The following is a 14,585-nucleotide window of genomic DNA, read 5'->3' on the forward strand; positions in this document are numbered from 1 at the left end:
GGTAGGAGATGGAGGTGCAGCTTGGGGTGGGAGGAAGGGATGGGTGAGAGGAAGAACAGGTTAGGGAGGCAGAGACAGGTTGGACTGGTTTTGGGATGCAGTGGGTGGAGGGGAAGAGCTGGGCTGGTTGTGTGGTGCAGTGGGGGGAGGGGACGAACTGGGCTGGTTTTGGGATGCGGTGGGGGAAGGGGAGATTTTGAAGCTGGTGAAGTCCACATTGATACCATTGGGCTGCAGGGTTCCCAAGCGGAATATGAGTTGCTGTTCCTGCAACCTTCAGGTGGCATCATTGTGGCACTGCAGGAGGCCCATGATGGACATGTCATCTAAAGAATGGGAGGGGGAGTGGAAATGGTTTGCGACTGGGAGGTGCAGTTGTTTATTGCGAACCAAGCAGAGGTGTTCTGCAAAGCGGCCCCCAAGCTCCGCTTGGTTTCCCCAATGTAGAGAAACCTCATCTCACCTCCTTGACCTGTCCGTCTTCCCTGGACTGACCTATCCCCTCCCTACCTCCCCACCTATACTCTCCTCTCCACCTATCTTCTTTACTCTCCATCTTCGGTCCGCCTCCCCCTCTCTCCCTATTTATTCCAGAACCCTCACCCCATCCCCCTCTCTGATGAAGGGTCTAGGCCCGAAACGTCAGCTTTTGTGCTCCTGAGATGCTGCTGGGCCTGCTGTGTTCATCCAGCCTCACATTTTATTATCTTACATACATCATGTAATGGGAAAAGAAGGATTTTTTTTTGCAGGGATTCACATTGAAAGAAAAACACTTTAGACCAGTGACTTTTAGGTCTCGAAGTCAAAAAGGATAAGGCTTGAAATCCTCAGATGACTGTTGGTCTGCCATAAGTAAATGGGCGTCACCAAACAGGTAGCTGGCTCTGGGATTTGGCAGTTGCGGCTAGTTGAAAAGAAACATAATATCAAAGTCTTCTCGTCTCTTTTTGAGAGGACAGTCAGGATTTACAACAAAGAGTTTTTGTTCAGAAACAGGAGATTAACGCTGTTTCAATGAATAGTGCAGGAAGGCATGTAAGGAGTAGCAGCAGGCTGTCTAAAGATGAGGTGTCAACATGGTGGACATTCATCACAAGATTCCTTGCGCTCCAAGCAGCAAGTGATGGATATAGATAAGTGAACTACAGCCTATGGGTTTAATCTGAGGTCTGCAGTCCTCCTACATCAGTCACAAAAGGTTGTGAATGATTAAAGAACTCACTGCAGGAGAAGGCTTCACAAAAGATGTCCAGCAAATTGGTGCAAAAGATAAAGTTGAGGAATTTGCAACAATCTTCAGCCAAAAGTGCTGAGTAGATGATACTCTAGAGTTCCCAGCACCACTAGCAAGTGGTGATAGAGTTTATCAAATTAGTTGAAGACTAAGTGATATCAAGAAAAGGTTGAAGTCAGCAGATACTGCAAAAGCTATGAGTGCTGACAAGATTCTGGCAATAGTGCTGAAGACTTGTGCTCCAGAACTAACCATGACCTTAGCCAAGCTGTTTGAGTGCAGCTACATCACTGACATCTGTCCAACAAAGTGGAACATTGTCAAAATATGCAAGGTCCGCTAAAGCAGGGCCGATCAGCCAACTATTTACTGCTCTATCAGTTTACTGTCAATCAATAGCAAACTTGATGGAAGGTGTCATTGACAGTCCTATAAAATCACAACAGTACTCAACCATAACCTGCACACCCATGTCCAGTTTGGCCTCTGCCATGCCGACTCAGTTCCTGATTTTACCACAACTTCAGTCAAAACATGGATGAAGAGCTGAACTCAAGGCAGAAGTTGAGCCTGACTGCCATTGACTTAAAGTAGCAATTGACCTACAGTGGCACGAAGAAGCACAAACCAACTGGAATCGGGGAAGAAAATTCTCAGCTGTTCAGAATTGTACCGAACGCAAGGTAACATGGTTGTGGTTGTTGGAGGTCAATCATTTTAGCCACATGACTAATTCAGGAGTTACTCATGTTAGTGTCCAAGGCACAATCACTTTCAGCTCTTCCATCACTAATCTTCCTTTTATCATCAGCTCAGAAGCGGGTTGTTTGCTGATGTTTGCATATTTTTCTGCACTGTGTGCCAATTGCAGCAAGACTCTGTCAACGTCAGGGTTTGGCTAATGTGTGGCATAAATGATACATTAAAAAAAACTAGAGAGAATCATGATAACCCTTGAAATTTTATAACAACATCATTGATGACTCCCTCACTTTCAATGTACTGAAGCATTACTATCGACTAGTCATATTTAATTACTGTGGTTGCAGCAGCAGGTCAGGGTTTTGGGAATTCTGCAGCTCATAGCTCACTTCCTAACTCCTCAATTCCAGCATGCCATCTACAAGGTACAGGTCAGGAATGTGGTGGAATATTCTTCCTTTTCTTAGAGGAAAGCAGCTCAATACTGTCCTAGACAAAAAAACAGCCCCATTGGAATGCCACTGAACACCTTCAATATTCATTCCCTCTGCTACTGATATACAATGTTTACCACTACAAAATACACTGCAGAAACTCATCAAGGCTCCAAAGACAGTATCACTTGGAAGGACCAGGGTACGAAATACATAGTAATACCATCGCCTGTAATTTTCCTACCAAGTCACACATCTTCCTGGCTTTTAAATATATAACTGTTTTCTGATCCTGGGACACATTCCTTCACACGACTGCAGGTATATGTACCTTACTAGATGATCTGCAATGGTTCAAGAAGATAACTTACTATCACTTTCTGAAGGGCAGTTAGGGATAGATAATAAATGATTACTTGAACAGCAGTGTCCACATTCCATGAATTATAAAACAAACCAAGTAAATATAAATATGAATCATGGAACTATGACGAATCACTTAGCATTCTCAAATGCATATAAACAGAAACAGATTTATCAATAGTTCCAAGCAGTTTAAAAAATACTAGACATAGGCAAGATTTGGGTTGCTGCTTAACGGGTACTTGCAAGCTAAACACAGATGATTAATTGAGGATCATGACAATGGGACAGAAAGATTGGTGGATTATTAGTTCTTAATTTGTGGTGAGCAAAAATTCACTGATTCTATCACTTTGGATTTTCCTGAAATAGTAAGAACTTGAAGGAGTCCATAGGTTGAACTTTGGTAAATTGAATAATATGGTCTCACAGAAGTGGTCCACACCTTTTCATTGTTTTCCTCAATGTAGGAGAGTTTTGAAGTAATTGTTAACTGTTTAAATATATGCATAGCCAACCAACATCAGTGATGTTTGAGACCATATAACAGCTGGCTCTGGAGAGACATGTCTCTGCGTACAACTTGGTGATAAGCTTAAAAGTGTAATTTGTTGGCAGTGTGTTAAATAAAGGTAAACTTACCAACAGCTTAGATTCTTTTGTGGCTCTAGATCGCAACCTCTTCTAACCCCCACCAACAATCATAACTAATGTACAGCCTACGTATCTTACATACTGGCATCTGTCATAACAGACTTGGATTCTCTACCCACCTTAGATATAATACTGCTGAATGCATTATGTTATGCTGGTTCATTTATACTAGAGAAAGTCCACACTTTTGTTTCTGAACAGTTGTATTTTCTGTGCTAATTTAAATCAGGAACCTTTCAGTGGTGGACAAACAGGAGGCTGGAAGAACACAGCAAGCTAGGCAGCATCTGGAGGAAAGGAGCAGTCAACATTTCAGGTAAAACACTTTTTCAGTCCTGAAGAAGGGTCATACTTGAAATGTTGACTGCTCCTTTCCTCCAGATGCTGCCTAGCTTGCTGTGTTCTTCCAGCCTCCTGTTTGTCTACCTTAGATTCCAGCATCTGCAGTTTTGTAGTCTCTAATATTTCACCAGTGATTGGTTAAGACAGGTCTGTTATAAACAGGGAAGACTCATTATAATTGCTGTAGGGGAAACAACCTATGGTTTTCTTTCCTAATCATGACAACGATATTCTAACTTCATTGCACTGGAAGTAGTTAACACAATTACTTTAATGAATAATGTCAGATTCAAAAATATTTAATATGGAAGGCGGTATTTCCATTCAAATCAGAATATTAAAAAAAAGGAACATGCCATCTAATCTGTCAATTCTGTTTGTTTTTACTCCACATGAACCATCTAATATGTTATGCTCCTGTTTACTTGCTAGTATTACTCTTTAACATTCCATTTAATAGGTTATATGGAACTTGCTTAAACAATGGTGTGTAGCAGAAAACTCTGCTCTATGTAATAGATATTCTTGCCAATTTCCTCAAATTTTGGGGATTATTAAAAACTTGAGAGAAAAGGAATTTGCTGTGGTGCTATGCAGCCTTATGCTGATTCCCTGGAGTAGCCAGCACAGTGGCTTGTTACGTGCATCATGCTTTTCATTGATTCATTGAAATGTTGAAATGCAGCAAAGAAACTCTCTTGGCAGAAATATTTGACCTCATCTCCATCATCAGGAAGGAGGATAGTTTGGCAGCAGATCTCAGAGCTACTAGAATTCTGACTACATTCAAGAAAGGAGATAAGACTGATTGTGGTAACTGCAGAGGGGCCTCCCTGCTGCCTGCTACAGGAAAAGTCAGTTTAAAATTCTCCCCAGTCACCTTCTCTCAGTGACTGAGGAGCTGCTATTGGAATCACAATGTAGGTTCTATCCACCGACAAGCACAGTAAACATGATCTTGACAGCAAGCTGGGTTCTTGAAAAGTGCAGACAGCAGCAGCAACTGAAATAACTCGATAGAGGCCAGTATCCTATCATCAAGTCACCAGATTTATTTACACACGGAGAGTCCTTGACACTGAACCCGCTCCCTCAGAACCAGCTCTCAGTGTTAGCAGGATGTCTGACACTCTTGTTTATATCTGTCAGATACGGCTCCCTGATTTGACCAGATTTCAGCCCTAATCAGGGAACTCGTATTCTATGTGGCCCATCCGGCTGGCTTTGTTACAATTACTACATCCCTCCTCCTCCAAGTCCGAGTACATATGCCAATTCATTTTTTTTTGTAGCTCCTTCTGGGGCATTTCAGCTCTAACTCAAGTACCTCCAACTCTGTCTCTGACATGGACAGCATGTAATGCACTGTTGCTTGCCTCTTTCACCCAGACAGTGTCTCAGAAGAAATTGATACCTTTAATGTCTGAAGAACAGTGTCAACATTGCAACATCCACTGTGTCCATCTCAGATTCTGAGAGATCATCAACACTTAATGGAGAAGGAGAACTTACAGATCGGAAAAAGTTGGCGAGGAGTCAGTGATGTTTTGCTCCTGCATTGTTTGCACATTTACAGCTTTCATATGGGCCACATGCTTGTTCAGAACCATTTCATTTACTCTTTATACGTCACTGGACCTGACATCACATCGACCATGCCACTTACCCATGCAGGGCCATTCCCATAGTTGCTACACCACACTGCGTCTCCTTAGGTAGAGTTGTCTTTCTCACGTAGAGTGTTGTGTATTGCATTGGCATTCCCTACACAGTTTCACTGTCTCCTACAGGTCTGGGAAGATCAAATTTAACTTGGCGTGGAGTCTTCTCCATGTTAGCAACTCTGCTGCAGTTCTCTTTGTAGTTGCATGAGAGGTGGTCCTATCATCAAATGGGAACTGGGTCAGTTTGATATTGAGTCAAGCTGTAGGCTTTTTCTTTAAATCTGTTTTCAAAGTTTAGACTGCTCTTTCTGCTGGAGCATTGAATGATGGATAGTACGGAGCTGTCCTGATATGTCAAATATCATTTGACTTCAGGAAATTCTCATTTCCTGATGGTAAATAATGGCCTGTTGGCTGTGACCAACTTCTGGAAGCCCGAGCATTACAAAAGATGCATGCAGTTTTCCTATCATCACACCCATGTATGACGAATGCACTCTATCTCTCCATGACTCCCTTGTCCCTCCAACCGCACCACACCCAGCACTGTTCCCTGCAACCACAGGAGGTGCTACACTTGCACCCACACCTCCTCCCTCACCCCCATCCCAGGCCCCAAGAAGACTTTCCACATCAAGCAGATGTTCACCTGCACATCTGCCAATGTGGTATACTGCATCTGCTGTACCTGATGTCGCTTCTTCTACATCAGGGAAACCAAGCAGAGGCTTGGGTACCGCTTTGCAGAATACCTGCGCTCAGTTCGCAATAAATAACTGTACCTCCTAGTCACGAATCATTTCAACTCCCCCTCCCATTCCTTAGACGACATGTCCATCCTGGGTCTCCTGCAGTGTCACAACGATGCCATCCGAAGGTTGCAGGAACAGCAACTCATATTCCACTTGGTAACCCTGCAGCCCAATGGTATTAATGTGGATTTCACAAGCTTCAAAATCTCCCCTCCCCCACTGTATCCCAAAACCCGCCCAGCTCGTTCCCGCCTCCCTAACCTGTTCTTCCTCTCACCTTTCCCCTCTTCCCACCTCAAGCCGCACCTCCATTTCCTACCTACTAACCTCATCCCACCCCCTTGACCTGTCCATCCTCCCCGGACTGACCTATCCCCTCCCTACCTCCCCAACTATACTCATCTTTACAGGCTCCATCCCTGCCTCTTTAAACTTGTCTGTCTCCTCTCCACCTATCTTATCCTCTATCCATCTTTGATCGGCCTCCCCCTCTCTCCCAATTTATTTCAGAACCCTCTTCCCATCGTCCTTTTCTGATGAAGGGTCTAAGCCTGAAATGTCAGCTTTTGTGCTCCTAAGATGCTGCTTGGCCTGCTGTGTTCATCCAGCTCCACACTTTGTATTCAACGTCCAGCAACTTTAATGGATGTCCACACCGACTAAGATATTGAGCCCATGAAAGGTCCTGCATAGTCCAGGGCTTACCTAGCCATTCTCATGAACGCTGGGGAGCTGCAGGCCATACATTTTCTCCTGGTTGGCACTCTGGTGGGGCAGTGCTCAATGTGACAATGTCTGCATCCAATCCTGACCACCAGATATAACCTCTTGCCAACATCTTGATTTTGGAAACCCCTGGATGACCCTGATGTAAATCAGCCAGTATCCAGCTGTGACCTTTGCTCACGACAACCACCCTTGCTCCCCATAATAATGTGCTGGTCTATACTGTAATCTAAGTCCAAAAAGGTTTAAATTCTGGTTGTGATGGATCTTGGTTTCCCCCAACACCACCAGCTGTTTCTATTTTGCCAGGACTGGACCTTTCTGTGTTCAAAGGCTGACATTTTCAGCTGTGATTGGAAGTATGTCCAGAAAATTTAAAACCATTATGGACTCTTCCAGTGGCATTGCCATCACTTGTGTATCTGCCAGTGAGAGGCAGGCCAAAGCATCTTATTTGCGACTTTGCATCCTGGATGATGTTTCAACTTGTAATTGTATGCACTGAGAATTAGAGCCCACCACTAGGTTCAGCCTGAAGCTATGAGTGGCACTGCCCTGTCCTCTTTCACTAGAGCTAGTAAGGGTTTGTGGCTCGTTATTATTACAAATCTACATAAATTTGTGGAACTTTCTGACTCCAGATATGACTGCCAAACCTTCCTTTTCTATCTGGGTATATTTACACTCTGTATTAGCCAAAGTCCTGATGCATACACTTTTTGGCTTTCCTTTACATTGGGCCTCTTATGAGCTCATGCTACTGTGATGCCGTACGGAGAGACATTACATGTCAATGCCAGAACTGGTCTGGGACCATAGTACACCAACACCTTCAAGGATGATAGCTGCTTCTTCGCTTTCCCAAAAGTTATCATTTGGTTATGCGGTTATTTCCAAGGCTGACGCCTTTTTAAGAGTTAATGCAAAAGTGCCAGGATGGAGGCCAGGGTCTGAATGAACTTTCCATAATAATTCACCAGGCAAAGGAAAGACCTAAGCTCCAGAACGGCTGTGGGAGCCCGGGCACCATTGTTTGTCTGCATTTTATCTTCAAACAGATGTAACCCAGTCTTATAAATGCTGTAACCCAGTAAGATCACTTGGGGCACCTAGAACACATTTTTCCATTTAAAGGACATACACCTGCTTGGAAAACATCGAAGAACTTTGTCCAAGTTTTCTAAATGCTTGTTATTGGTCTTTCCCATTACTAGCATGTAACCTGCATAAATGGCAACCTTGGGTGGACCTTATAAAGTGTTCTCTGTTGTCTGCTGAAAAATTGCACAGGCCAACGATGCTCCAAGTAGCTGTCTCGTGTACTGGAACAAACATTTATGTGTATTTATTGTAGCATACTTCCAATAATAGTCATCTAAATGCAATTGCAAGTACACATGGCTCACATCCAACTTTGTGAAGGACAGCCTCCACTGGTGCTTTGCATATAAACCCTCTATGCAAGGGATTGGGTATTTATCAAGCTGTAAAAAGTTGTTTATGACTTGTTTAAAAGGCAAATTGACCCATTGGGCTTCACAGTCAGTACAACCAATGCCGCCCATTCTGCAAACTGGACTGGTTTGATGATTACTTTTCAACATTCTGATTGTCACTTGCCTTATGGGCAAAAGTAGAAGCAGACCTTGCAGAATCATAGAATTGCTTCCTGGTCAACATGCAAGGTGGCCTGTTTCCTTTAGTAGTCCCTAGACTTGCCTGAAAAACCTCTAAGTATTTAATTAAAGCTTCACTCAGGCAGCCATTGTATCATTGAAAAATGTTGAGCCAATTTAAGTGAATTTTTCTCAACCAATTTCACCCCATCAAGCTCGGGACTGAGTGTTTTCCTGTATTCAGCGGTAACTGAACCAACTGCTTCTAATAAGAGACTGGAATTGAAGTTGTACTTGTAATCTGTCAAGGTTTCCTGATATTGGTTCTCAGTCTAGCCCAGGTCTTACACAAACATAAGGGTTGGAGTCCAGAGCAAATTTATTAAAGACTGGCTCTGCAATTACTTAAACAGCCACACCGGTATTGACTGCCATTAGAACCAGGTGAACCATTTAACCTAATGTTTATTTTAATTGGTTTTGATTTGGACATCATGAAACAACTTACTTGCTCTAAACCAGAGGTAGGTGGATTTTCCAGTGTGTGCACTCTCCTGGATATCAGCCTCAGACTTCTCTTACTCTGTTTAGGTCCAGTGGAACTCTTTTGCTGTCTCAGGTCTGTGCAACTACAATGCCTTGCCAGCTCGGATAGTGAATAAAATTCTAACTGTTTGGCGAAGGCTTGGCTTTGTTTTGGAGTTTTGCTGTGTGTGACTTCAAGTCCACCTGTTGAGGATATGCCCTACGTGAGGCTATGCAACTGCCTTTATTCAAATGGTATTCCCCAAGCTCAGTTGGACTGTGAGGGTGTCCATTTCCATCAGAATACCCCACAACTCTCATGCTCCACTTGCCACATTTTCCAATGACAAGGCCAGTTGTATTGCCTGTTTGAAACCCAGTTGGGTTTCACCTAGAAGGGGTTTCTGCATTGTTACATCATTAACCTCACATACCAAATGGTCTTCAGCATCTTATTAAGCGGTAAACCAAAATTATATGCCTCTGCCAGTTGTAATAACCTCAAAAATCCCAATACTGACTCCCCTGATTTTGTAATTGTTGAATAAAACTGACAGCCTCTTAGAATTAGATATGGCTTGGAGTCATAATATTCCTTAGCTAACTCTCAATTCTTGGAAGGTTGTAGTATCTGGTGCCTCAGAGAAAGTTAGGCTCAGAATAACTACTAGAGGTGGTAGCCTCATGGTATTATTGCTGGACTGGTAATCCAGGGACCTAGATAATGTTCTGCAAGCTTGGGTTCAAATCCTACCACAGCAGATAATGGAATTTAGTAACCAAAAAAAAAACTCTGGATTTAAAAGTCTATTGATGATCATGAAGTCATTGTTGATTATCCAAAAAAGAACTGATTCACTAATGCCCTTAAGGAAGGAAACTGCCATCCTTACTTGGTCTAGCCTACATGTAACTCCAGACCCATAGCAATGTGGTGACTCTTAAACTGCCCTCCGGGCATTTAGGGATGGGCAATAAATGCTGGCCTAGCCAGCAATACCCTCATTCTGTGAAGGAGTCAAGGAAAAAGCAGCTGCAAGTTGTCAAGCTACCCAGAGAAATACTTATTGCTTTTCATCTGCCCCAAAATCATTTGCCCAACAAAAAGCACATCTTTCCACATACTGGGCCCAGTCTTTGATGACAGGATTGAATGAGTCAAGCTTCCCAATAATGCCAGAAATTCTTAACCCAACTCAAAGACAACTGTTGCAAGTAAGTTTCTTCAGGGGTGTGCATTTGTTTCACCATCATTGAAGTAACTCGATGGAAGCTGGTATCCTATCACCAAGTCCCCCCTTATGGCTCCTTTAGATCCAGCTCAGTGTGAACAGGGTGTCTGACATTCTGCTCTATAAATTGGTCAACCAGGGCTCCCTGATTGGATCCTGATGATTAGGGAGCATTCTCCTCATATTTGACTGCCTTTAGAACTTCTTTTGTAACATTTTTTGAAATTGGTGAGGGACTTCATCAGTGTCACGTAAATCATTTATTTAAAAGTGAAAATCTGATAAAAGGAAAAACATCAGGCACCTCCTGTACTCCAAATTCCACCCACAGTTCAAAGTGGAAAACGGTTTTTTAAAAAAAAAAGCCAAAAAGAAACTGCATGTTTGCTATTCCAAATCTCCTGGAAGGACAATATCAGTCAGGGTATTGGCTTAAAGTTAATCAGTCACTGTCACAGCTCCAATTAAGTTCAGGTTTCACACAGACCTTGAGACAGCAGTCAAACCATTAGCTAAGGAAAACAATATCCTGAAAGAGAAAGAATCAAATAACTCAATTGAAAATGAGAGGGAAGGAAGATAGAGGTAATTGTTCATTTCATTATTTCTTGTAAGCTGACAGTACTTTTGTTTAATACATATTGGTATTAAGAAAAACATTTTTATTCCATGTAAGTTACACAGGTGGCATTGATCAAATATGTTTTAGTTGTGATCACTATAAGAAACAGGTACGCAATCCAAACAATTATCCATTTTTTTTGGTCGTACTGCATACTGGAAATTTCAGCAGGTACCATTTACATTTTAATCTTGAAGTTTTTGAAAGAGGCGAAAGGAATGTGATATATTTCCAGATTTGAACATTTGTAATATTGTCACCTCCGCTGCCATCTCTGTTGGTTACCAATTGATGCTTAGTTACAATGAGTGCACTTTATGAGCGTTCTTCAAACCATCTTTTTCTAGTCAACCTGTTCAGAGACATCATTCCATACCTCTGGAGCATGTGAGACTTGAACACGGGCTTCTTGATCCAGGGTGCTTAGCTTCCAAGATCGAATGTTTTGCTACTAGCGTGGCTGCAGTGATGGGTGTTCTTCAATGCAATACACACAAGACTTTACCCAATTCGGGTCAATTGTGTTATGAAATTAGGCAATTGAGGCTTTGGAGGTAAAACTAAGTGACAATTCATGAACACGTTACGCAGGAAGGGGCCCCACTATAATATGGAAAACGTGGTGAGGCCTTCTGTTACGTGTTTGCTTTAAATAATATAGTAAGGTCAGGTCTGCACTCAGGTAAGTGAGCGTTGATTGACTTTGAGATAGGGGCGAAGCGAGTGTATTTGAGATCCGACATAGTTTTTACGTTCCATCTCATTCTGCCAACATTATGAAATCGCCAATTGAAATCGACCTAGTAATTATTGCAGCTCATCATACTATAATAGTCAGTGTACATGGTTATCCTCTATAATAAGTAACTATCTTGCGCATGTTTTTCACGGAACGTTTTGAAAAGGGGTACTTTAACACAAACCAATCCCGCTAATTGAAAATAGGATTTAATCAGAATATTATAGGCATATAATGTCTTTAAGTACCCTCCTTTTGCATCAAACGAATGTTAAAACATTTTATCTCGCGTCAACCCTCCGACGATGTTGAAAGCAAAAAGAAATGCGACGTTAGTTTATAAAATTCCAAATATTGGTATAACTAGGAATGGCTGTGAATAAATCTTAAATGAAAAATCTGATTATTCAGGTATTATTCACAGAATACTTTCTCTCACTCACTAAACAGGAAAATTTAGACTTTCAAAGGGAGCCAGCGGGCTGGTGCTGCTCAGACATCCGGATATTTTGTTGGTTCAAACCCAACAATCGATAGTTGAAGCAGATCTGAGCACTAGACGGCGCCTTAAACCGTCAAACAGAGCGCCAAGCTCTCTGTTCGGTTTCAGAAGATTAGAAATGCGGCAAACTTTTTGGGTAGTAGGAGCAATAGGATGTCGTATTGTAACGGCAGGCTTAATTATCCTGCTACACCTCAGTTTAAATAGAAGCTCCCAATTTGCTTATCTTTTAGCATTCTGTTTTGACAAACAGAATGCCCTTTAAAGATCAAGTCGATATTAAATTACTTACAAGAGGATTAATTGGACTTGGTGTCACTTGGAGGTTAACTAAGGGAGTTGCACTAATTACACATTAATTCCACATGTAGGTACTTGTGAACCGTTATTGCAATCACCAGCCGCTTATTCTTCAGCTCGAGGTGTTCCAGTGATTTTTACCATCAATCAATTCAACTCCGCAATTCCCACTTCTGTAGAAAATACACTGCTCAGTGTACGCTCCGTCAGTGATTCTAACAGTTTCCCATCCTCCCTAACCGCGTTGTACGTCACTTTCACCTGAAGGATGGTTGCACGTGCTTTACCCTGAAACATGAAAGCAAGGCTCAAACTACCAAACTGTATATTTTTTTAAATAACCAAGCGATTTCGGAGTTTGTGTGCGTTGAGATCCTCACACACTAGTCCTCCCTCTTCTAGGGAGAATGTGCCTTCAATACGTGCGCTGTTGTTTGTTTTTGGTATACATTATATATCTCCTCAAATTGCCTGGGCTGTTTGCTGGATATTATCCGTTGGTCAATATTGCATATGGGGAAACCCACACTTCGCCAGAACTCAGGCTGTGAGCGTTTCATTACTTTTGCGAATCAAGCTAAGATTGTTGCCAGCTGAGAGCTGTTCCAAACAAATATCGGCCATGTGCAAGGTGCATGCTACGAAGCTCAAGTTTTCAGATTCGAAAAGGAGGACAGGGATCCTTAAACTAATTTTGCTGACATCTCGGTCTTCGACTCTGCGTATAGTTTTTGGGAGTCAGACAAACCATGGTCTCATCGACTGGCGGAGCAGGATCCAGGGGCCGAATGGCCTACTTTCGCCCCTGCTGGGAGAGCCACATCTGTGTTGCTGGACGTTTCACCTGCCCACTGCCATTTGCGCGATGCACTTACTTTCATGCGCCACCTCCATCCAGTTATTACCCATTTCAATGACTTGAATTTGAGATTGAGACTAGTTCGAGTTCAAAAGAAAAACCCCCTAAACTTCAAGGGACATTTTTTGATTTGCACCCATCAAATTTATTAGGAAAGCTCTATACATAAATCAATTCAACTCCGGAACAGTGATTATTAATTTAAGGTCAATTAAAATCCGGTCTCCATTTTGTGTTATAGTTAATCTTATTTCTTGTTTTACGTGTGTACTTTGTTCGAAACAACTTTTTCTAAAAGCAACATTTTCCTTTTGATCACCATAGTTACATAAATTTACTGACTTCTTTTCCAAACCAGATGAAATGTACTGAAATTCCAGGTCGTCTTCAAAAAGGTACTTCAAAATGATACTGACAGACGGACATTTGGAAAACGTTCAGTACACCTCTGGTACAAACTGAAACGCCTCGTGTTTAATGGTGCCTTCACTGAAGAGAGTGCATTGGTTTAAGTGAGCTGGCCCCAAGGTTCAGTAAAATAGTGAAATATGCGATTTGAAGCAGTGGCTGGGCGCCGCTTTTTGTAGCATCGCAAATGTGTTTTTTTTTGCCTCAGCAGGCGAGGACCTTCTGATTTTAATCATTTGGGAATTGAGTGCTGGACGGAAAGAATTGTAAATGAATGCCCAAAGCCAAATATCGGAATACAGTCGTTTCCACCCACCCCCCGCCGTCTCCGCCGCCAAGAACCCAGATCGATTTCTGGAATTATGATCGTTCTGTTCGTGCGAAATCCAATTCGTCTGGCAAAAAGAGGAGCTCTTCGCTATGTTAAATTGACGGAATAGGTACCTGTGAGCGTAGGGAGGCGGCAGGAGGGAGTTGCTGAGATGTGAAATCAGCGGCACAGAGCTAGCGGAATCCCTGGCTTTTTTTAAAAAAACAGTCACTCGGAGAGCCGGATGGGAACTGAAGACATTCATTACAAGACGTGTCGTGTTGCGTAGGGTATTTATACAGTTCGGTTCGGTTTCGCCTCCTGGCTCACTGGTGGCGAGGAATTGCAAAGGCATAAGACGGGTCCTCGGAGCGACTCCTTGTCATCAATGGATACTTTCCAGCCGACTTAGACCGTGGGTCGTTCCAACAATTCGTGGGCGATCCCACTGGCGCTTGCTCAAAAGCAAGCTACCACAAGCTTGTAGAATTTCAGAGGCAAAGCTGAACGTGAAGACTGCACAGGACCAGCGAGCTGGAACCTCTCTATTTACAATGACTGAGCATCGCAATCTCCAACTACAAACCCCGTCTCAAGG

General features: G+C 42.6%; 1 protein-coding gene across 4 annotated transcripts in view; it reads left to right on the forward strand.

Annotated features, from left to right (window-relative positions):
* The first annotated feature begins 13,850 nt into the window (after positions 1 to 13,850).
* LOC125462997 (metabotropic glutamate receptor 4-like) overlaps positions 13,851 to 14,585 on the forward strand; it is a 1,119,827-nt gene continuing 1,119,092 nt past the window's right edge. For all 4 annotated transcript variants that reach the window (XM_048553588.2, XM_048553586.2, XM_048553589.2 and 1 more), the window contains exon 1: positions 13,851 to 14,584. The gene's annotated coding sequence lies outside the window, so the exon portion shown is untranslated. The remainder of the gene's footprint in view (position 14,585) is intronic.

Source organism: Stegostoma tigrinum, chromosome 21, assembly GCF_030684315.1.
Source record: "Stegostoma tigrinum isolate sSteTig4 chromosome 21, sSteTig4.hap1, whole genome shotgun sequence".
In the NCBI taxonomy this organism is placed as follows: domain Eukaryota; kingdom Metazoa; phylum Chordata; class Chondrichthyes; order Orectolobiformes; family Stegostomatidae; genus Stegostoma; species Stegostoma tigrinum.